This window comes from Sylvia atricapilla, chromosome 3 (genome assembly GCF_009819655.1).
Source record: "Sylvia atricapilla isolate bSylAtr1 chromosome 3, bSylAtr1.pri, whole genome shotgun sequence".
In the NCBI taxonomy this organism is placed as follows: domain Eukaryota; kingdom Metazoa; phylum Chordata; class Aves; order Passeriformes; family Sylviidae; genus Sylvia; species Sylvia atricapilla.
Genome location: NC_089142.1, coordinates 65,088,106 through 65,113,946, shown reverse-complemented (window position 1 = coordinate 65,113,946; position 25,841 = coordinate 65,088,106). Strand labels below are relative to the sequence as shown.

The window sequence follows — 25,841 nt, the reverse complement described above, 5'->3', positions numbered from 1 at the left end:
CTAGTATGGCTGCTGCCTTTCCAGGTTGGTTTGTTTTGTTTTCTCCTTATCCCAGAGATTAGCTCCCATGGTAGTACTTTGTTTTTTCCTGTAAACAATCAACATTTACAAGAACTCTAATTTTATGATAAATTAGGTTTTATCAGCAGATTAAGCACTACATCTTCAGTAATACTGAACTCTGTCATTTTCCACAGACATACAGTGGAATAAACCAAAATATACAAGGATCTTTTGGTACAGCTGCCCAGCATTTACACATCCCCATGTGCATATTATTCACAAGTGTCTGCATCTACAAAGTCATTAACATTCTTGAGCAGGGTAGTATTTTTGCAAGTGCCTGTTTCAAAAGCATCATTACAATACTGAAGAAACAACACAACACCAAGCCTCTAAGCTGATTTTAAATCAGGTCATGCTCAGGTTCAAAAAGCTGAAAAAGTCTTGGCCCACGCTAGTGTCAGCACAGAAGGCACCAAGGAACACCGAAGTGCCTCTGCTAAATCTCAAGAAAAAGTAAATCAGCAGTCAAATCCACAAGCAGACATTGCTGTTGCCAGCTTATTACACCTCTTACATCCAACTTCAAGGCAGTCTCCAGTCCTCTCCAGTTTTCCTTTACACTCTATCACTTTTTGTAAATAATTCTTCCAGGCTATTAAGTGACAAGCTATCAAAGACTAATTAGGCAGAGAAGGATTTTAATAACCAGCTGGACAGCTTGAATACTCAATTTTGTAGTTCTCAGGTGCTTGAGACACCTTGATGTTGTTTGTCTTTTTTTCCAACATAAACCCTAGGTTTAAAATCTTGTCTTAAAGAGACATGTACAGAACTGCACATGAAGGTCTGTATATTCAACTTTTGTATTTACTTGAACTTATCACCAAGATCTAAAAGAAGAGATTTGCCAGTAAAATAAGGTAATTGACTCTGCAGTAATATTTAACAGTGATAAAATAATGAAACTCCTTATAGCCATTCAAGAGCTCACCATAATCAGATCTCCCAAGCTCTAGAATCTCAGCACAGACAACACTTGACTAAGCTCATACCACAGACAGCTGGCTGGGGTGGCACAAAATGTGTCTCCCTGCACCCAGGAACAACAAAACTTGCAAGAATCCATAGCACATACTCACTGCCAGGCAGCACACTGCTCATTAGAGACTGCTTGAGCCTTCCTGCCTCCTGGTCAGGAGCACACATCAGGACAAACATTTGTCTGAGGCTATGGCACAGCAAACTCTTGAGAAGGTACTGTATCAGAGAGACAGACTGTATCAAAGGACTGGGCTAAAGCAGGTGAGAGTGCATGCCTTGCATGAAAACGCAATTTCCCTCACAGTTAAGAAAAATACATGCTCACACACACATCTAATCAAAAGCTGTTCTGCCTTTAGGCAAACACAGTAATTTAAAACAGACATTTTATTTTTGTAAGCCAATTCAAATTTTCTTGAAGGGTGTCACAATTTCTTTTATATATCTGCTGCCCAGAGAGATCAGGACTCTTCAGAGAGCATCCTATGCATGTCTGTTGCACTTGAACTTACTGCCGAAACTCTAACATTGTGGTTTGTCAGTAACCTTTTTGTCAGCTGACCTGTAATGACACAGCAAGAAACTCAACCAGCCTTTACTGAAAGAGAAAACTGAAAGAAAGAGGGTGTCTACAACCACTTCACAATCCAGGTCACTGGGATGCTGCGAAAGACACACAGGATTCTTATGCCAGTCTCACCCTCCAAAGCAAACTGAAGTAGCAGCAGAATAAAGAAACAAGAAACACAATGACAAAAGGGCTCAGTAAATTGAGGTGCCAACAATAGGTAGGAAGAACACTCAATTCAGAAGCAAGCTTTTTGAATACAGTAATAAAAAAGGTTAAAAAACCCCACCTGAATGCTAATCACTCCTTACCTCCAGCCACTCTTAGGAGTGGTAATTTCACAGTTAAAATAGTTGCTATCCAAATCCAGAATCCATGGTTGCAATTTAAATATTGGGCAGTAGGGAACAGGTAAAACAGATTTGGCAACTCTTCACTTTAAAAAATGTAATACCAACACATTGAAAATGAACACCATTTTGAAGACATCTCTGCTACTGAAAACTTCTAGAACAGGGCATACACTAAAAGCTTTGTGGAGACTTTAAACAAAAATAAGCTCATTGGTTGAGAAGGCATTTTTTTTCTCTTTTCAAAACACTAACATGTAATGGACAAAGTATAAACATGAAAAGATGACAGTTTATTCTTACAGGAGAGCAGAATATGTGAACTGATGCTACCTGCCTGGCAACACCACAGATCTACTCTGCCTAGCAGATGGAAGCACTTAATCTAGTGCTGAACATTTTGGACACCATCACTACACACATTCTGTCATTTAGATGCAGCTCTTGCCTTTAATGACACTCTCTGTGCTCTCCTGTTATGGAATAAACAGTGCTTGATTTAGCATGATGTTTTCAACTTCCAACAACACTATGCAAAAAAGGGTCAAAGATCAAACTTGCTCACCTGACAACAGGCTAGACACTCTCAATCTGAAGTGAGCACAAGCATCAAGACCTGACATTTCTGTCAAGGAAGACACAGTGATGACCAGCTGGATGAACTACTGTTTAATTTGGGTCACAGCCACAAAAATATTTCCGGAACAAAAATGCATTAAGCTCTGTATTAAAAATACAAGTAATACTTTTATGCTGCTGAACCTAAGAAACAGATAAAGAAATCAAATCTTACTCTTTGGTTAGCAAATAATAGTATGATAAAACCAGGGAACAATAAAGTTTCCTCTGGAAGGCGGCAGAACCTCACCAATCTTCATTAATCCATACTGAAGTAGAGGGCATTTCCTCTATTATACTCCTAAAAGTAAATATTGTGATTCAAACGATTATTGGACATATAAATCTATTCTTTTTATATCCAAAGGTATAATTCACTTAATAAAGACCTCTAGGCAGAAAGTGGTGTCTTACATTAAGCTACCTGCGTACTTTTGCTAAAGGCCATGCATTTTCTAAACAAATACATATGTCAACTATAAAGCACATCTTTTAAATCTTATGAGTATCTTTACTTACTTTAGAAGAGCTGCCGATCGCTGCTCAGAGATAGGCTGGGCATTGGTCCATAGGTGATAAACAATTCTATTGTGCATCACTTGTGCTTCATTTTTTACTTGCAGTCTTTTTGCCCATTACTATTATTTTTATAGTTAGTAGTAAAAGTAGTAGTATATTTTATTAACTCTTTTATTTATTGGATTATCTACATCCATTATAATATTTTACTTTGTCTTTGTTTCAGTTATAAAAGTGTTCTTAACTCAAATGTTTGGGGTTTTTTCCTGATTCCCCTCTCCTTCCCATAAGAGTGGGAAAGAGCAAGTGGCTGCATGATGCTTAGTTGCCAGGTGAGGTTAAACTACAACTGCAATCATGCAGTGGAATAAACACAACCTTGGGTCTACAGCAATACATTAAAAATTATTTGCTATTAGAATATAAAGAGCAAGCCGAGAGAAGACTAAAAATTCCCTCTTTTCAACGTATTACGCAATCTGAGATGAAGTTGAACTATAGGACAAAATCATTACACATTAATGCCCACGACAAGCAAGGGAATACTTGCTTCAGAAGCCTTTTGACTGTTCTGATCCTCACAGATGTTAAGACATCCTGAGTCAGGTTGACTTGCAGGCATTACCCCGGTCATCATTAATAAGTGTCAATCTCATTTTCTGCTTACTTCCTCCTACCTGCACCCAGCCTTCCTGGGCAATACACTTTCACATTTGATCTTTTTCATTTCAGTCTCCCACCCACAGATTTTCCTGCATTTAAATGTCCTGAAGAATCAAGCAAACCATGAGATAAAAAGCAGCATTAATCCAGATAAACTGATATTTAGATACTTTTTCTTTTCTCTTATTTTTTCTTTAATATTGCAGAGATTGTTGCTCCCAAACCTCATAAGCATAGAAAAAATGAGAGTACTCAAAATACCAAAGCCAGCATTCAGTGAGTCTCCAGACTCAGTGCGTAAAGTTATACCTTGAATGATACAGAAGAGAGGGCCTGTCAGAAAGAGTCAGGCATTAGATTACCTTTCTTTGGTTTTATCTAACTAAACTAAGTTTTCTACATTAAGACATATGCTGTGCAATTACACATCTATTTAAAAATATTAAATTGGTCTAAGCTTTAATTATGGGCATTCATGGAAAAATTAGGAAAATGAACATCAATCAAAAGCCCTTCACTTTAGCATCTCCTTTCATCCAAGTGTCACTATTACTATTTTATGACTGGGAATGAATTACCAGAAAATCCAGGACTTTTAGCCTTTTACGCGGCTGATCATCAGCTCCATGTCGGCTGGTAGGTCACCCACTATGGAATGACCACAGCCTGACTCCTGCTTCTCTGCAGATGACCCATACAATAGAGAAGGGAGTGAGCTTTCTCATTTGGAAAGTCTAAAGATGCCAAATGTTTACAAGAACAACTTTACATAAGCCAGGAGTCATAAAAAAGTGGAAAAACATGGAAAATTGAGAATCTGAAAGTGGATGTATCAGCAATTCATATTCTTTAAGACCACATCACACATTGACAGGAATTGTACAGCTATAGTTCTAAATGTGAAAACAGTCATTTTTATACTTAAAATGTGAAAATTTCCACTATTTAAACATTAACAATACCTTTGGGAGTGGTTTTGCTTTTCAGATGTTTTTTTGATTAACAGCTTAATCCACAGACCTGTGAATTTAATCAGCATCTTACATGGCACAGGAGGGAGGAGAATCCTAACCTGTGTAGCTGTCACAGACATTTGGCAACCAGCAGGCCACTCCATCTTCATAACAAGCTTTGCTTTACTACATTTAAAATTTATAGAAGTGGCAAAATGGAGGCAAAAAGTTAGTTTAGATTAATGATGTTAAGTGACTTGCTTATTTGTTTTGAAAAAGCTTTTCATTTACAGAGCACTTCCACCCTAAATTATGAAACACATAAGTCATTTATTATTCTTTATTGAAGCTGTAAAAATATAAATCCCTATTCCCAAGCAAATCAGAAGGATTATAAAAAAGGTAAATTTTACTTACCAGATGCTAAATAGTAACTTCCAGTGACACCTCTCACATATGTAACCTACATCTTTTAGATGGCTCCATGCATTCACCACAGAGCTATTTTAAAAGATAAGTGTTTAAGCCTTGCTTTTATTATTTTTATTTTCAACAAATTCAGACATAATTATCAACTATAAATACTGCTATTTCAAAACAGCAAAACAGTAATTAATTGTTAATTCTTAGTATATAAACTGAGGAGCCTAAAGTGAAACGAGAGCTAAATAGTTCCTTTGCTGTCCATAGTGGAATCTTGCTGCTGCATTCAGAGCATTTTAATCATGCATTCACAGACCAACATTTTAAAACAATGTCGAGAAACACCAAAAATTCAGCAAAGCCAACTAATAATATAGGCAGAAAATGATGACCACCCTGAGCTGGAAAAAGATAGCATTTGTTACAAGTATGCAAAATGTCATCCCCTGTTGAGAATACAGAAAACACAAATGAGCATTCTATAAATGGATACATGAATGTGTGAGAGGAAAAGTACAGAAAGTAAAACCACAACACCACTGCCTTAAACCTGCTCAGACACTAAGCATCTACCCAAATCTTTCCACTTCGGGGGGGAAGGGGGGGGGAAAAAAAAAAAAAAAAAAAAAAAAAAGAGAGAGAGAGAGAGAGAGAGAGAGAGAGAGAGAGAGAGAGAGATATCACAGAGAGACATGAGCCAGGAATTCCAGTTGAAGGGCTTTGGCAGTTTTTTCCCACTGGTACCATTCCTCATGGTTTAAGCCTAAGACTTTCGCAAAGCACGATCAGCTTTCTGTGTTTAATTACTTGTGTTATCCTGACACCCAGGAGCTTGGAGCCCAAGAGTATCAACAATCAGAGCACTGAACAAGCACAGGCTGTGCAGTGGTTGACAGAGTGCAGAGGTTGAAGGCAGTCTGTAGCCCCAGCAGAAAGCAAAACACAGACAACTGAGAGCCTAAAGAGAGACCATCAAGACAAGTCAGCACGAGAAGCAGCAGTAACAAGCAGTAAGCTTCTTTTAGCAGAACAAGCTTTTCTGTGGCGTTTCAATCCTTTATAAAACTGATACATATTGGAAACAAAACCAAAGGCTACCCTCCTCTGAGATGCATCAAAAATTATCTTCCACCTTGTGAAGCAGAAAACGTATAACAACAGAAAACACCCAACAGGAAGGTATGAAAACAGTAAAGCATTTTTATAGTGTATTTGCACACTCAGGTTAATTACTTTTGGGTCTTCTTGCTGTTCACTGTTTAGAAATTTATTATCCTTTTCCTTCCCCTTATTTTCACTGCTGGACCTACTTTAAACAAAGATCGCATTACAGTTAGTAAGTTCCAAACCAAAGACCCATTCCCAACCCCAGAAGAAGCAAATATTCTCTGTGCGTATACAAGTATTCGTCTTAGCAAAAAGCTCATTAAACAAGCCTTCAATTTTCTTCATTATTATTAGGTTTCTTTATTGAGCTGTCATTCGCCTCAGTTTTTCATATTATAATTTCTTACATAGCTGTACATGTCTAATTTGTATTGTGCATTCCAGAAAAACCCATTTTGTGAGCCACCATGGAGCTTTTTGGAATTTCTCTAAGCAGACCTAAAAAATGATACAGTGCCCTCAAACATTTATCTGCTTAAACAATTTGCTACTTACTTACTAAGCTTTTCACAGTCTTTAAAGGTAAAAATGCACAATATCATAATCCTTTTTAATTCCCTCCACTTGAATTTTCCATGCTTAAAGTGATCAGAAAAGAGGTTTTGTTGTAGTTTAATTCTTCTTTATGCCTGTTTTCCATATACCATTCACTGTCAAAACTTGTTCCATGATATGCTCAGTTTCCAATTAGCCAAAAAGTGCTCCAAAAATGCCATCTTTCCCATTGTGAATGTAATGGAGGCAAAATCCCTGCCTTCTTTTTAGAGCCAACTGGACACATTATCACTTCAGCAAGATCTACACAGACATCTTTATGTAACCAACCTTCCTTGAAAGAGTGACAGGTAGGTCTCTTCACTACTAGATATCATTCATTTCCACAATTGCCTTTAAGTATGAAGATTTTGCCAAATCCTTGAACTAAGATATAGGTAGTGTTTGTTCAAAATAGGCCTTTGCTTTCTAGTATCATAAAATCAGTTATTTTTTTACCTGGATATTCAAAACCTGGCAAAGGTGTCTGATATACACCTCAAGCATTCATGTAAGAACATACATGCTGAGGTTTAAGGTTCAGATCAGACTGTTTGCATGGTGATTTCTAGACTCACTTCTACACCATCCTGCCAAAGTTTGCTTCACTGCGTGCAGATCCACCTTCTTAATACAAAGATGAGCTGTTATTTTTATCGACAACAACAAGATTACTATATTGTTTTGAAATTAAACATCTTACTAAGGGAACGGTTAGTTTCTTTTAAAGGGAAAAATTCAATAAATGATACCTTAATTCCTGTATTTATCTATGATGTTACCTTTTGAAAACAGCAGGTTTTTTTATTCAAGCCAGTAACAAGACCACAAAGGGAAGCTATTAAGTAATTATGCTGAAAAGGAAGGAATGTTCAATACTTTCCTCTGCTTCCAATCTCACTAATGAGGAATATTGTGTTTCAGGTAACTACTTAACCACACAGATGAAGCAGCAAAATTTTGAGCTTCAACTGGAGAGAAAAGGCCAAGTAGTAATAAGTGTGGCTTTCTCCAATTATGCATAACTTATTAAATTTGGCAAATAATACTTAAATAATAGGCCATTAGTGTCTAAGAGCTATTAGCAGTTATCTCTGAGCACCAACAAAAGATGGCAGAAAAATAGAGATACAATTTTTCTCTTTAAATTAGGAATCAAAGAGGGAAGTAAGGAATTTACTGTCCATAAGCTTTATTCAATTCCTGTGAAAAAAGTAGTACTCGCATGATACATAAGAAGAAAATTAGCACCAGCCAACATGATTTGTCAAAAATTAATCATGTCAGGTTAACCTACTATCCTTCAGTGACAGGATAACAAACCTTGGTAATATGGGAATGGTAGTGAGTGTCATTTACCTTAACTTCACTAGTTTTCAGAAACAGTTAAATGAACTATAAATTACCAAAGAGCAAATGAGAAAGGAGAAAGCACAATGTACTTTCAATACATAGTGAAACATGTGCAAACTACCATGAGAATATATTCTTGAACTGTAAATTCAGATTTGGGGTGAGTTGAAGGACCTTATAATATACTTCTCTCAATTATAAGGAATAAAATTTAATTTATACATCAGGATAAAATACAAAAAAAAAAAGCTTTAATAGCTTGAAAAAGGTGACTCAATTTTAAATTTTATTTTAAAGGTGACAAATATTCTAAAGTGACACAGGAAGAGATGATCTCAGCATTGGGCTAAGACAGGTGACAAGCAAGAATCTCTGCTTTTATCTGCACTGTTTCTTACCACTCAGATTATTTCCTCATGTACTAGAAACATGAAGATAATGTCACCTCAAATGCCTACTTGATCTTTCAATACTGAATTCATATGTACATCTCTGAATTCCCCAAACACGAGGAAAAGCGTCTTCAAACACAAGGGAAATATCTTCCAGAATCACTCAGTGATAAAGTTTGTCCATCTCCAATGCTATCTATATCATCACACAATCCTTGTATACATACACAGCTCATGCTTTCATATGCAAGCCTAAAAATTTGGGGCTTTTACCTCAACAAAAAACATTTCTGACACATTAAAAATTCAAAAAGAAATGCTGGGGCAGAACAACAAGTACCCAACTTACATCTCTTTTTAAACTCGAGTAGCAAATTTAGCACGTATTTGCCTATCATCAGGAACAGATGTTCTTAGGAAGGTGGCTTGCTAAATTCTATTTGCAATTTCAAAGGCCCTTTTGGGTATAGTTATATCATATACCTCCACAGCACTGTGTCTCTCATTTTAAATCAAACCCATTTTATCACTTAGGCTGAATTTCATAGCTCACCTCATTCACACATCTATAAAAATACCATGACAGACAAGACTGGAAAAGTGAGCAGCTTTCCCTTCCATGCACAGTTTCACTGTGATCACAGGCACAGTGCAATTTAATACTTTCTAGAGAGCCTCACCCTAAAAGAACTTACATACCAGTGGTGCCACAGGAAAACTTTTTGCAGTATTCACTTCGCCAAATCTCAGAACTATTATTAGTGAAACCAAATGGCAGCAGCAAATATAACAAGTAAACAAAATACAGGATAACACTACTTTGAAACCAGGGCCTTTCTTCACTTCTCCAAAATACATAGTGGCAAAATGTTTCATTCTTCTTTACGTTCACAATTATATCTCCACCTACATTGCATCAGCTGGGAAAGTGCTCATGGAGAAGAGGAAATAGGGCTTCCTCCTCCTTCAAAAAGTGAACATGAAGCATTTGTGGTGCCTCCTGCAGAGGAATCAGTAGGTGGCATGTATGAAAATTAATGTCAAATGATTGCACAAAGGAAGTTGCCAGAACCAGCTACACTAACAGGGAATATCAGCACACAAAATTCCCATGGCTGTGACAAAATTATGATGAAAGAAATTAGCCACAAGATATCAAAAGGAACAACACTTTATTTACTTTCCTTTGTTCTGCTTTCTTCCACTAAGAAAAATTGAAATGTACTTACTTTTACAAAAAGAAAGCCACAGGCAGTGATGGCCTGCATATCTGCATAGATTTACAGCACAAGAAGGTGCAGCTTCTTTTATCTCTTCGTACTTTTTGCAAACCCTGACAGTCCTGCTGCTTGAGGCAGCCAAATCACAGAAATAATGCAAAGTCTGAGAAGGGGCTGTATCAGAAGCAAGCATTCATTTTCTGTTGATGAAATTTCTAGGGGTCTGGAGAAGGAAGAAAGGTTAAAAAAAAATCAACACAAGTGTCAGCATTTGCCTAGGGATCATGACTCATTTGCTTCTTGTACTGAGAAATTCTCCAGAGCAGTTATTTCATGTCACCCAATCTCTCATTCTCCTGCAGCAACAGCAATTTATTCAACTTTCACCTTAGAGCGTCTACTAAAATGTTGCATCAGAAGAACAAACCAGACAGTGCTACAACAACTGGGGAGATGGGTGTTTTCTGTAGTTCAGTGCCTAGTTGTGCTATTTTATGTCTTTTTGTCTTTCCAGCAGGTTCATTTACTCTGGCCACCTTGCCTGTAGAAGTCCCAGGCTCCCTTATAAACTGAAGTCACAATACTCCCAGTGCAGTAATGACCAACTACCAGCTCTCCGTTTCAGTGTGTTGACTTTGACTTCAAAAACCATCTCAGTAAATCACAATTCGGTGAAACAACAAGACCACAAAATTCATACCATCATTATAAACTATAAGCCAGCTGTTTCTCTTTCTAAAGTGTCTTTAATCTCATTTTATTTTTCCCTAAGTCACTACACAAATGCCACTGCCAAAGACTTATCTCTTGCAAAGATGCTGGGACAATACCAAAAGAGTCATAAAATCTAAACATATTTTATAATCAAATTAAACAATGCTAAACAAGACAAATTAGTATACTTAACTTTATGCCCTGGGCTTTCTAAGATGATCTAAATCACAGTTCCCTTTCAACATGTCCTATGCAATTGGACTAAAGCCTGGAAAAGATATAGTATAGAGCTTTCCTACACCTTCTCATTTCTACTTTAAAATTTATTGCATGCTGTTCTAGATCTGCCATTTAGAGAGTATAAAAACAACTACCATGTAAGTTTCATTTCTCTTGATTTCCTACAGGAAAAAAACAGGTATTTTCTATGCATATATGGTTTCTTTGTCCTCGATTCAAAAATGGTATAGGTTGTTTTTACACAGACTGACAAATTCTAGCAGCATTCACCTGGCACAAGAAAGTTACAGTGGGCATGCTGACAGCCAAGTTAAAATATGCAAAAGTAACATCATTAGGTAGCTTAATTTCTTCTCCCTTACAGCTGTTAATTTTTTGCTCAGCCTATAATGTATCATTTTTTCTAAAATCATGTTCATTACATTTCAACACAACCAACACAATCCACCAGGGAACATACACCTTCAAAACAATGCACTGGGCCTCATTAATATTAAAGCCTCTATTTGCTCACTAGCAAAATCTTCATTTTCTTCTCAAATTTTGACTTGGAACATTGAGTTATAAAGATTAACATACTTTTAACCTAGTGAACCATACAGACTTGGACCAAAGCATACCCTTGGCTTATTCCTAAATTCAATATCCAGCAGGACCTGGACTAATTTGAGATGCGGGACCACAAGAACCTTATAAAGATCATAAATTCCAAGTTCAAGGTGCTACACCTGGGTCAGGGCAATCCCAGACAGGAGTACAGACTGGGAGAAGAGCTGACTGAGACCAGCCCTATGGAGCTTGGAGGACCCAGCGGAATGAAAAGCTGGACGGGACCCAGCAATGTGAGCTTCCAGGCTCAAAGGCCAGTACCATCCTGGGCTGCATCAAAAGAAGTGGGGCCCGTGGGTGAAGAAAGGATCCTCCCTTTCTTCCTTGCCTTCATGAAACTCCACTTCAAGTTCAGAATCCAGGTCTGGAGCCCTCAGCACACAAACCTGTTAGTGCAGGTCCAGAGGAGGAGGAATACAAAGTCAGGGGGCTGGACCACCTCTTCTTTGAAGACAGACTAAGAAACTGAGGTCCTTCAGCCTGGAGAAGACTCCAGAGAGCTCACTGCAGTCTTCCAATAATTAAAGGATGATTATAAAAAAGAGGGACAGTGACATTTTTACATAGGAAGATAGTAATAGAATAAGAGAAAATGGTTTAAAAATTAAAGAGGAGACAGTAAGATAAGTTGTTCAGAAAAAAATTCTTCACTATGAGGGTGGTGAGGCACTGGACAGGCTGCCCAGAGAATCTGCAGATTCTCCTCTTGCAGTCACTTACCAGCAACATCACAATAAAACCATGTTGCAAGTTCTAGCAGTGCCATTTGGTCTGACACTTTCCCCTCCTCGAATTGACTTTAATCCATAGAGGGAAACTTTCATCTGGTACTGTGAATCTATGAGGCTGACATGATATTGGCTTTAGACAACAAAATGCGCTCCTGAAGTGCAGAAAGCTAGGCTATACTGCAGACTGCTATCGAATGATAGTTTAAACAAGAGGCTTTTCCAATGGATAAAACCTGCTATAGTCCTTGGAATTTGATCACAATTTCCTAAGATTTCTGCACAACCACAAAATTCATGGGCTAGTTTGGGGTTGTTTGCACTCTTTTCCAATTAAAACAATAGTTCACACCAGGATTAAAAGGCAACTCACATTTTCAGTGCTTCTTGAAAGAGCATCCCTCTCCTCCATCCCCAATTTCAGTCACAACCAAACACTTTCAAAATGTATATTCAGGTTCTGCTGACAATGACAGTTTCTCCTTATGGAAGAGATCATTACCACACCTCTACCACTGAAAAATGGGAGAGGAAATACTTGTTCAACCAAAACAAAACTGCTCTCCTCATCCCATGGAGTCTGAGATGCAATGACAAATTTCAAGATTTCAGGTAATAGTAAGACATCTGGTAAAAAGGAAGTTTAGACAAAATGAGTATCAATCAAAATTCTAGCTTAGTGCAAAAAATCTAGAATTCCGTTGTCTTCTAAATCTAAATAATTGTAACTAGTCCTATGTAAATCTCTAATCTCACTTAGAGACAATGCACATGGAAGGTCATGTCCACATCCAAATTCTTCAACTGAACCTGAATTATCTCCCTTATTTTCATTTAGAAGTATCCTTAATATAGAGGGAACAATGTTATAAGGGTTGCAAGTCTTCCACAACTAGGCTAAGTTATCTGCTTACAGGTAACAGCTGAATCATTTAAGACTGCATTCTTCTTACTGAGAACTATGGAAAGAAATTCAGAATTAATTTATCATTACACTGCTGGGCTATATGAAGTGAAAGATAATGGCCTACAAATTGATATAAAACTATTTCACCGAAACAGCTGAGGAACTGCTTTTAACTCCTGATGCAAACAGCTAAAGAAGTGAAAACATCATTGATAGGCTTCTCCCTTTTATTTCTGGACCCATTTCCCCTCTCTTCCAAGAGAGGAAATTGTCATGCTTGCTAATAAAGGAAAAAGTGGGGAAATGAGATCTTGTGTAATCTTTTATTATGCTTGCGACCTTCTCAGAGGTGCCCAAGAATTTCAAATATTGCGTAACTTCCATTTAACTTCTGAAATTTAAAGCTTAATTTCATGTAACAGAAAGAGGAGAAAGACATTTGTTTCAAATAGTTTGCTGTGTTGGAACTTGCAGTAAAAGAATACTCCTCTTTGTAGCAAAAAATAAGAGAATAATAACCAAGAGACTTCCAGTATTTGATATGGAACATCCAAAATTGAATGTGAAGGGTAAGTGATTATTTCAGGGTTAATAATGCATCCCTTCTTAAAAGAAAGGAAAAATAAGTAAGCAAAAATCATAGTTCACAAACTGAGTCCAAAGACAGCAGGTGACAGAAAGCGGTGACCTCAGATGACTGTTCTAGGACCATATCCCAAAAGCCAGCACAATTAGCACTAATTGATCAGCAGTCTCAGCAGAAATGCCAAGAATTGAGCAGGCATTGAAAACCAAAGTCTCCACCTCTCCCCAGAAAGGATTCTTTCTCCAGGTCAGAAATCTGGAACACCAGAGCAGAGAAAACAGCACTTTCCCCACTACCACAACACTGTGCTCATAAATACAGGGCTCATCAGCAACGGAGGAGCATCTACAGATTCACAGAATCATTCAGATTGGAAAAGACTTCTAAGATCTTCAGTTCCAGTCACTCACCTAGCACTGCCAAGTCCAGCACTAACCCACCTACACATTTTTTCCTACATTTCCAGGAACTCTAATTCTACCACTTCTCTAGGCAGCTTATTCCAATGCCTGACCACCCTTTCAGTGAAGATTTTTTTGCTAATACTAAACCTCCCCTGGCACAACTTGAGTTGCGCAGCATTTCACTTTGTTACTTCACTCGCAGCACCTACCATATTTACCATATACCACCAGTAAATATAATTACTCTATGACTATGAAGAATTGCTTTCTGTAGCACAACACAAATATCAATTATCAAAAACATCACTGACATCTTCCACCCACATTGAATTACTCAACTGCACAGGGCTGAGCAAGTTACTTTTGAAGTAAAATCCTTTGCACCAAAATGTTTCAAGAGTGCCCAGCATTAAAACATCACAGAGCAGCCAGAATGCAACACAGGTCTGCAAGCAGTGGATATGAAAAAGAAAACTCTTAGGGCAACTTTGGAACATGATGTCTCTTACAGTTTGTCTGATTAAAAACAGAGAGGAAGGCAAAAAGGAGGCCAGAACTCCTCCAGAGCCCCATGATGACTAACAGTGACAGGACATCTTCAAACAGCATTATTTTCCCAGCTACCTAGTGAGTGCAGCTTTTTTTAAAAATAAGCTCAAATGATCTATCTGAAGAAGACAAGAAAAAAATGTCAGTTCTCTAGACACAAACTAGTGAAGTACTGTGCTGTTCTAGGCAACTACTGCTTCACGACTCCATGTATTTGGGATGGGTAATTAAGCCCTAAGGGAAAGAGTGGGGGGGGGAAATTGCTTCCTGAAAAACAGCAGCAATCAAAAAGCACTGTGGCAAAATACTATGACAAGAGGGTCTTATAACAAATATTGATCCAGCTCCTGTAAACATGTAAAGTTCATGGAAGTCAAGTTTCCCATTATTGCTACATTCATGCTTTAATAGAAGTACCTCATATTTTAGATTCATTTTTGCTGCAATAAGCAAAATATTTTCAGCTTAAAAATCAGAGTTGCCTTTAAATAAATGTAAGAAGATTCTAAAAGCATGTCCTGAAATATTTCTCTCATCTCCTCTCTCCTTTCCTCCCTTCCACATTACTACAAAATGCTATTAAAAAGTGCCATATCCTAGAACCTGTCTTAACTTTTGTTAAGCTGCATTTTGTTTGCAAATAGGAATGACTGATGCAGCACTTAGCAACACTGAAATTCTGAAGCTTTGTCCTCTCCCATTTTCTTTTTCCTTGTTATTTCACCTTAAAGAAACCATTCCATTTCTAGAGAAGCCGCCTAATACACAGAGGACTAGAGAGCACAAGGCTTTATTATAATGTACCCATTTATTATATTACAGTTTTATTTGGCAGTGATCCTAATTAGACAAATGGCAAAACAAAGTGGTTTCATTTAGGTCAGCCCCATCACTCAAGATGTGCAAAACCTTTCTGCCTTCTACTTTAGTTCTGAAAACGTTATCTGAGAATGCAGAAGTGGGGGGAAGGTTAGATGACAAAGTTTTATGCTATATTAAAATGCCTTCCAATCATAGGCACAGAATTCAGGTATGCACCAAGTGACTGTACTGCATTACCACCATCGAGGTTAGACTACAGCAAAAGGATTTGCACATGAGTACATGCTGTGGCTGTTCAGCAGACTCATAGCAGGCTCAGATTTAGATCAAAATTCAGCAGAGAAGTAAGAACTTTTTCCACATGGAGTAAAATTGTGAAGCTCCTTTTCATAAGAAGTGAGCAACCCACAGCTGAAAACTGCTGCACTATCATTTTGACTATTTTAGTCTTCACTTATAAGCTAATAGAGCACTAGACAGAGAATCATAGAAAATCACAAGCTGGAAGCTCTGGAGGTCAAACCTCCTGCCAATTCCAAGAACCAATTTCAAAGCTGGGTTTGCTGCTAAGGGCCTTATCCACTACAAATGTTGATACCACCAGAGATGGAAATATAACAGCCTCTTTTTCTGGGCACTCCACTCCAGTGCACAGTTACACCTCCTGTGCAGAATATTTGCCCTTACACTAATCTCCCTTGCTGCAGGGTATTCTCATTGCCTCTTTTCCTTCCACATGGCCCCTCCAAGAAGAGCCTGGCTCTAACTTTTATAGTAACAACTCACCAGGTATGCAGTGACAGCAGCTGCAAATTCCTGGAGCCTTCTCCCTTCCAAATTGAATGAAGTCAGCTCCCCTGCTGCTCCACTGCTATGCTCCAAGCACTGCACTCGCCTCAGTCTCTCACTATGCATCAAACTGGGGGCCTGAAACCAACTGTGGTATTCCAGACATGACCTCATGAGTGCTAAGTAGAAAAACATAAACACTCCTTCCTGTGTGGCTACGATCCTTCTCACACTTGTACCAATGCATTGGATTACTCCTTCTCAGGTGCAAGAATTGGCTTTGGGTTCTTTGGAGACCTTTTTAAAAAATTCACGGGGCTCCTGTCAGCCTACCCCTCCGTCAAGGCCCCAAGGAATGGGAAGTGTTCCTCCACAGTCTATTATCATTTACAAACCTGCTGAGAGTGCACTTCATCCCACTCTGGATTCATAACAATGCTAAACTGTACCAGTCTCTGTTCCACCCCTTGAGGAACACGAATGGTAAGGACAGTTGTCGTCCCACCTTTTGGCTCATATGTCTTGCCCATGTCTCTGATTTGGCTGTGAGAAGCTGCATCTAAAGTCTTTCTAAAATCGCAGTCAAGGAACAGTACTGCTTTCCCTACAGCCAAAGACAAAGGGACAACTTTCTCACAGAAAGGAAACAGCTTGGGCACTCTTCTCAAAATCCATGATGGCTCTTCACAATCACCATCTTGCCTTTTCTGCTTGGAACTGCCTTACTGAAGTAAGCCATTGCACTGGGAAATGTTTTCTTTAAGGACTAAGGACACAGGAGTCCTTGGGGAAAGACACTTAAATAAGCTCTTAAGTCTCACTATCAAAATGTCTTGTTGGCAACTTTACTTACAAGCTCCTCTTTGAAATTCTGCTCATTCTTCAACACTCCAACTCCAACCACAACCAAAATCCACACCTTTTTTCATGAGCCAACTTATACTACCTAGGATGACTATGGGAGTTCTGAGGATCTCCTATCTCACTGACCTATCAAAATATGAAAATATCCCTCCAATATCCCACTGACTTTTTTTTTTACCAGATCCCTAAAAAAGTGCAAAGGAAATCAATCAGTAAATAACATGCTAAGAGTTAACAACATCTTGCCTACACACCAAAGCCCTTAATTGTGCTTGTCCATCACTAGTGCAATTTGATACCAATGGAGAATTGAATTCCATTATAGTTATTATATTTCCAACTGGAATTCAATTTCTTGTCCATATTTCTACTTTTCATGTCTTTTGACTCACTGGATAGTCATTTTCAACTTTCATTTTCCTCATTTTTTTAAGGCTATTACAATTTTTCTCCCTTCAACCTTCCAATGTTTCTCTAGCTGCTGTGATCATTCTATAACAAAGGCCAGAAGCAAATCAGCTGTCACCTCCCAAGATTTCAAGATGCTTATCATTTCAAGTATTCCCCACCAGCTTCACAACTTTTAATCCAAACCCGCAAAGAAATTATGTCCATCTCACTAATTTTAAATGACCATTGACTGACAAATTCTTACCCTATTCATGTTCCTTCAAATAAGGGTTATATTCTGCCACTAAACACCATCAAGGTACCTTGTTCCCCTTTATTAGCTGTATGTTGGCCCTGTTCTGCTTATCAAGAATGCAAGTCATGTTTCAGCCCTGTACATTCTCTCAAAAAAATACACTTAAAACCACTTCTATTATCATTCCCAACACAAATAAGCTGTGGATGTTCTGAGGTGGTGTGGTTACCAGTTACACTACTCAGTTGTTTTCTAAAATGGTAAATCCCAAACTCCTGAGAGGCTGATCATTACTTATTATTTACTACATCTCCTTTTTCAAAATAGTCATTTTGTTTTTATCCATTCACCTCTAGTCTCACTACATTTTAGTAGGTAGCAATCATTATTATCAGTCTCCCTTTAATTTTGGCCTCCTCCCTTCAAAAAGGCTTTTTTGTAGATCTAGATCTAGTTAGAACGTCCTTTATACAACTAGAACCATATTGAGCAGTCTGGATTTGACTTTCTTATCTAAAAAAAGCAACTCTGCATAATTTAGCAAAGCTTTATGACGACACTTCTTCATTTTCCAATCAACAATCTGCTCAATAGAGTAGCCTACTTCAGAACATGTTTCCAAAATTAACTTTTATTCTCACTTCTGCTATCCAATAATTGTACCACATTGCTGCTCCTCCTCATCCACACTTGGTTTTTTTTATATTTTATACCTGAATACATCAAGTGCCAATGATTTATTTTCGAAATTAAGTCAAAGTCATGTAAACATTAAAAAACTTGTATCTTTCTTGAATTCATAGGAACCATGATTAACTTACACATTTCTCAACAGCCTTCCAGGCTCTTTTATTTCCCCTGCCCTCACGACCTTCATATTTTTTTTCAAAATTTCATAGGAACAGTGCCTTTGCTGCTACTCTCAAAATTCAACGTGATGTAAACGTCTTTTGGAATGCATCACCAGTATCACAGCAAAAAAAGGTTTTGGCTGACCCCAGCAATTGCTGTGCTTCTAATTTCCTGCAGTTTTATGAATTTAACACTAGCCATTAGAAAAAAACAGCATAAAATAAGACGACTGCATTTTAAGTTACATATGCTAAAAAAACCCTCAGGAGACATTTCTGATGTGTTTCATAGCTGAGGAAGTCAGGAACTCACCTAAGTTGCCACATGAAGACACATGCTGGATTAGGTTTGAGACTTGAGTATTTTATATGAAGGGAGCTGAATATTTATTTTTAAAGCAAGTTCTTCTCAAGAATTTATAAAAAAAGTGAGAGATAAAAATGAGAAAATAACCTTCTCAGCAACTAGGTATTTTCCTCAGCCTGTTTTCCAGTGGATGAATGCTCCTGAATGCTAGCAGTATGTTTCAAAAGCAACACAGTAAAATTCCACAAGCAGGATACATATTTCAAGATAGTCATTTAGCTATCTGCCCGAGATGCACTATCCCTTACCTTCCCATAAGGGAAGTTAAAGAAAGTTTCACAATTCTCTACTTTATTTTTATAAGTAATGTTGTAGTTCTAGTCTCTCAGAAAAGATCTATCAACTCGTACCTCAAAATTATTTTCCCTGTTATAAATCCATTCTAGTCTGAGTGAGTTGGCTATAACAAACAAGTCTTTCTTTAAGGAACAATCATATCAGCAAAACACAGAGCAGATGACAGCCTGTACAACAGTTTTCTGATTGTTAATTATCAGCATCAAAGTCTTACACACGAGTTTTTTAACAAAGCTGCTAACAATAAAGCAAAACTTATTACATACTGACCACACAATGCCAAGTGCAGACATTTTGCCCTGGTATGCCACTAATTTCAAGGTAAAAGAATCAAATAGCAACTGGTGAAAAGGTCTATCTGGCAAAACTCATCTTGGTATGAAGAAACTTGTGAAAGAAAAAGCAGCAAAAGAAGAAATTTCCTAAACTTGGGATTTTGTAGTTTTCAGATATGTTGTAGTATGTCAACAAAGTGTTTATTTTTGGTTTTGCTATAAAGGAAGTTGCAATATGTGGACTATTAATGCTGATTGCTACTCTTATATGAGGCTATTAAAAGGAAAAATCATGACTTTTCCCAGTACAGTTAAATAATAAGTCTTACTACTTCTTTCATAAACAGTGCAGTTTAAAACAAACACTAAACTTCAAGAATTTGCCTTAAATATTATATTTGCCTTCTGTTATGCTTCAGAGGACACTTCACATGAAACATGTAGATGTAGCTCATGAAGCATCTACCCTGGATATACAATGCATTAATTCACACACTGTAGTAAACAGCTTTTCTTCAGTAGATCTGAACTATACCAGTGTGTCCAGAGAGTGGACAAGATACACACAAACATCTGACATTCCAAAGACAGGAGTATACAGGGCACTACAAGAAATCCTTCCTGACATGCTGTCATGGTTGCTTTTAGTAATTTCCATACATTTTCTCATCTAAGCATTAACATTTCCATCACCAGACTTCCATCTATCATTGCCTTACATTGACACCTGCTGGAAGTGACTGGGATTGTAAAGCATTTCTTTTTTTCCCTCCTCAATTTGTGTGTGATTTAACTCTACGAGAAGACCAACAATTCTATCTTCACTAAACTAAGCACAGACATCTGAAAAACTAAGCCACATGACTTTTTAACAAGCAAAAAAAAAAAATACACTGTAATTTTAAGCAATGTGTATTCCCAAGGCTACTACTGCATAGGTTCTCAATCAGAAAATGTATTTTAATAACAGCCTTTTAGAAGATTTTTTTTCACTACCCCTTGGGTAGATTTAAACTCAACAGATTCAGTATGCAACCATTTACTGGGCTCTCAGGGTAATTACCAAATAATTATTACTGTAAGAGTCACTAAACAGTGGCTTGAAAAACATTTTACAAACAAATTTACACAAAAAATGTGACTAAACAGGCAATTATAACTTCTATCTTTGCATTATTAAAAAATCTGCTATATTCACAAAAGCAAACAGGCTGTTTAATGGCAACTGATAAACAATAACAACTGAGGAATGTTTGTTAAAACAGCTTGTGTGTACACAAACTACTGTCTCTCATTCTTCATAATGAAGATGCATCTATTAGTACAGCTTGGTAAACTGAAGCATGCTGAAACAGCCATTTGAATAAAACATTTTTCCCCATATGCCAGAACTTCATCTACAAGCTTCACTGTTACAAACAACATCGTGCATGATACTTTTTCCTTACTTTCAAACCCAACCCTAAGGATGAGCTCTCTCTCACTTGATGTAATTTTTAAATTCCTCACAACAGAAAGCACATTTCAGATTGAAGCAGGTAGGATGAGTTAAGGTGGCTTTGCTTCATCATCATCATCAGAACAAGACTTTGGTTCTCACACACCTTGTATGCAAAACGCAGACCTATTTTCATCAAAAAACAGACACTTTAAAGTATCACAAGCAGCAAGAAGAGAAAAACAATTTCAAAGGCAGCTAAATAGAACTTATGTAATGTTATGTCATTATATATACAGCTGAAGACCTATCATATTTTATAATTTTGCAAAGTTTCAAGACAGAATTCTCATAATAAAAGTTCAGTAATATTAGGCCAGTATGACCACGTCACATAGACATCAACACTACAGCAGTATTAACTCACAGACTTTACAGATTAGTTAGAAGTTTATTAATTTTATTTACTTATTTTAATCTGGTGAGTGATCAAGCTACTTTTAAAAGTGAATTTTACTGGGTATCCTAGATCATCACCATAGTATTAAGGTTCAGAACTATTGAGCTTGTGAAAAAAACCCAAAACGTAAACACCGTCTTTGGAAACAGAAACAATCATCCACCAAACCAAGTACCATCAAAAATAGCAATAAGTTGTAGCCTATGTCAACATGCTTTTCCTCCAACTTTTCCTGATTTTTTTTTAACTGAAAGAGCTCATTTGGTGAAGGCAGAAATTAACAGCTGCATATTAAGTCTGCTGAACTCATTCCTAATTAAAAGTTTCATAAAGCTCAAAAGAAAAATAACACTGGCCATGGAAAAACAGAGTTATTCTACATAATGGGTACACAGGAGTTAAAGAATCATATTTACCAAGAAGTAAATAACTCCCTGGGAAAACAACTGGCAGTTAAAAAACATAAAAAATCACTGAACGTAACAGTTTCTCTCCAGACACCCAGATGGTGGGCAAGAGAGCACTTTGCTAAAAAAATATATCACTCTGACAAGCACAGGGTTGTTTTGGTTGTTTGGTGGGTTTTTTTTGTATTGCATTCTTTAACAAAACACATATGGAGAGCATTACAGGCTTAAAAGCACTAGATAGCCTAAATGATTTTGACACTCATCCCATGCTCACTTTCTTTTCCTTTCATCTCATAAAGGGAGAGTTAGCAAGACACACACTCGACATTTAGGGCTTATGTTTCTTACCTTACAGAGCTTCTGGTAACGGGGAGAAGAAACTGCCATCCTCTGTAAGCGATGCAACAACACCACAACTTTCTGAAGAGAGCTTCTCACCACAGCCATCATTTTAAGTTTGCCACACTTCTGAAGATACCTCAGAATTTGCATTATAAATGAAGAGCAACTATCATTTCCTCCCGGTCACTGGACAATGATTTGCCAGCTTTCTGAGCATGCTCTCTTCCAGGACTGCTTTTGCAAGCTACAGGCTTTATACGTTTCAAAGGCAAAGGAGATTGATATAGCATAAGTTTTTCTCCCAAAATAACCCCACAAAACAAAAGCAAAAAAATAACAGCCTTCCCAGATTCTTCTGATCGGTACTGCTCAGCTCTGCTTTTGCAGAGGGCAAATGAAGTTGAGCAGCCGATCGTCTGCCTCTGTTCAGGAGTGCACTAAATAGCCAGAACAAGGTTATTAATTTAAGCCTGAAAGCTGCAGGAACAGAAGAAGAATTCCTTCAGGAAGACGGCTCCAGTGTATCACAACAGTTGCTCTTCCTTAGTAGCTGCTTTCTATCAGCAGACTGAGTGTTTGCTCCCTCACTCCGGGAAAGGATGCTCTCGTTCTCAGACTGAACGCAGCTCTGGCAGAGCTGTAGAGTGAGTGAATAACAGATTGTGTTATAAATCTTGAGAGAGGAGCACAGGGATACCTGCCCTCATTATATCAGCCATACAATAAAGGCTAATAAATCACATAGGCGTTTCTCAAAACTAGATTACCCAACACAAAAGGGAAAACTGCAGGGGGGTAAACCTCTTTCTATAAAAACTCTCTTAAAGCTAATTTAGTCAAAAGGATCTCAAAGGATTCTCACTTGCACCAGGAAGTAATAATGCTTTTCACAATTAAATATTTTCCGGAATGACTTTAGACAAAAAAAAAAAAATATAGGGTTTTGACAAAGTAAAAGCATACAGTTGCATCATCAACCCCTTCTCTAAGTCATCCTTGAATCCAAAGAGCTAACATAATTTTGGTGTATTTCCCCTGACAAAACAGAATTATTTAAGCCATCTAAGGATGACAGTAGGATGTTGAAGAACATGGAAGTATTTTGCTACCAGCAAAGCACTCCCAAGGAAATACAGCCAACATACCCCTAGGTGTGGCAAAACTGCAGCATAGCCAGAACCAGCTACTCCTTGCTTCCAAAGGTGCTTTGATGAATCTACTTAAACCTGTATCAGAGGGGCTGCTGTAGCAAAGGTTCAGGGAGGCTTGAACACAGTAGGTGGAACACTCACTGATCATATGATTTAAAGAGCATATTTCCACATGCAAAGGTACCTACACGTTTCAAGTACATCAATCAGCACAATACACAGGCAATAACTATCCTGACAAGTTCTTATGATCCAAGTAGTGCACAGCTTAGATGTCAGTGCATTATACACTGTTTTGCCTCTTCTAAGGCACTTTCCTACAAAGGAGATGAATACAAGGTTCAGGTTCTTCATACAGGACATTTAAAAACTGTTCCCATCCAATTCTGTGAAGACAACCTTTTCATCTTTATTTTTAGGACTGAATCAATGTTTCTACCACTCCTCTATACATAAACCCCACTTCCCTGTACTCTGATTTCTTCTTGATCTGTCTGCAACAATAACAACATCATTTTGAGTAAACAGATATACAGATTCCACTCTATATATAGAAATCTTACCATCTGTATTCACCTTGCCAGACACGCTGTCTTTTCTCATCTTTGCCACTTATTTGAACTGTTCCTCTGCATGCCATTGCTCCTGGTTGACATCTATTCCCACCAGAAGCCTGCCTTTTTAACCTTCCAGATTGAGCCTACCATGACTAGCTGACATGCACTTACCAAATATCTTTTAAGGAAACCAATGAAGCAGCAGAACTCTGAAACCATGGAAGCACTCAGAAATTACTATGCAGAAGCTCAAACCTCTGCTGTGCAAGAGACCCCACAGTCCACACCTTCCTTACTTCAGTTCTGCTTTTTATCTTCCCAGATCAGTCTACAAGTTTGAATCAAGCAGTGAGACAAACAGCTGGCCACTATTTATGGTAACTTTTTTTACAATATAATAAAAACTTCAAACTATTTTGAACACCCTCACATCTATAGGCACAGGACTCCACATGCATTCCACTACTTTTAACTATTTTCTAGCTTATTTCTGCATCTTTTTTCAGATTATATTTCAATCTCTTCCAACTCACAGCTAAACATTTTCCAACACAGACTGTAGCATTTTGGCACTAACCTGAATAGAAAGTCTTCTACAACATTTAGATACTGAGAGAATGAATTGAACTGACTGATGAAATAATTGTGGATTTCTCCTCTTCAAAAAGACATTGCTATCACACTCAAAGGTTGCATAATGCTGGCCTCAGGTAACACAATGGAAGGAAAAACAGGGCTTCAGGGCTCAGATCATTGATTCCACTGTAGAGTGACTTGAGCTGCAGCCAAACAAGCTAGTCCCAAAACGTAATGGAGGACGGTCCTCTCATGTATGGACAGATGTCAGTTTAACAGATGATCCTATTTTGAAAACGCATGGCATATAACAGCAACAACAACAAATTCATCATGTTTGGTCTAGGTTCAGCTCATGTCACCTAGAATTTATCACAACTCAAACTCATAGTAAAGATTTACTTGACACCCTTGGGAGCAGATCCTTACATTCTTCCTAAAAACATTTAACCACTAACCTTAAAACCAATACTTCTTTACATATTAAACAAAGTGCCAAGAGAGCAACAGAACTGTTATTTTACACCACATAATGGGGGAATGGGAAATGATCTTTGTTTAGTCAGATAATAAGCTTAAGAACTTTCAACGGAGTGGGCTTGATCCTTTGAGGTACAGGAAGATGTTTGAGCTTCATTTTGTTTTCAGAAGTGCAACAAATACTTGAAAACATAAAGAGTGATTTTAGAGTATTTGCCAGTGCCATGATATGCCTTCATTTAAAAAGTAAGACTGTAAGATGGTAGGGGAAAAAGTTTATTCTGGAAGTCATTACATTATGACAGTCTTTGACAGGTTCTACTTCACTCCCTAGGGTAGCCAGAAAAGGCTCACAATATTAAGTAAGGTCATGGGTGAGTTAAGTGATGATACTTCATGTGCACAGTGTATAAAAACATAAAAACATAGTCGCAGAAAGAGATGGTCAATATCTGGTACTGAGGTGCTGAACCAGGGGAATCAGATATATAAATTCCACTCTCTATATAGAAATCTTACCATATGTAAGATGTCCCAGCACCTCCACCTGCCTTTTCAGTTGTTACAAGCCAGGACAACAAGCACAGTCAGGGGTTGGTTATAGACCTTCTCCTTCCCTCACAGCAGGCACTCTTGCCCAGCACAATTCAGGCAATTTTAATCAGATTGCCCAACAAAGAATGGCAAACAAACTTCCACACTCACAATGCCTCACAGCCACACAGAGCCAAAAAACAAACTGTGAAATTAGCTGTATCTTGGTGTTATTGACTACACAGAACGCAAGGTAATGCAGAAATAAGTCTATTTGCACATAGCACTGCCTTCTGTTGTTAGCTGCCTGTGCCCTCTTTTAGCTCTTCCACTTCCACTACATTACAGCCAATAGAAAGCATAGCATTAAGTTCTAGGTGTCACCACTACAGACTAGTCTCAGCATTTCACAAAAAGCCACTTGTCTACAGACGAGTT

General features: G+C 37.8%; 1 protein-coding gene across 2 annotated transcripts in view; it reads right to left on the bottom strand.

The window, feature by feature from the left end:
• UTRN (utrophin) overlaps positions 1-25,841 on the bottom strand; it is a 316,443-nt gene that overhangs the window by 162,398 nt on the left and 128,204 nt on the right. The window lies entirely within an intron of this gene.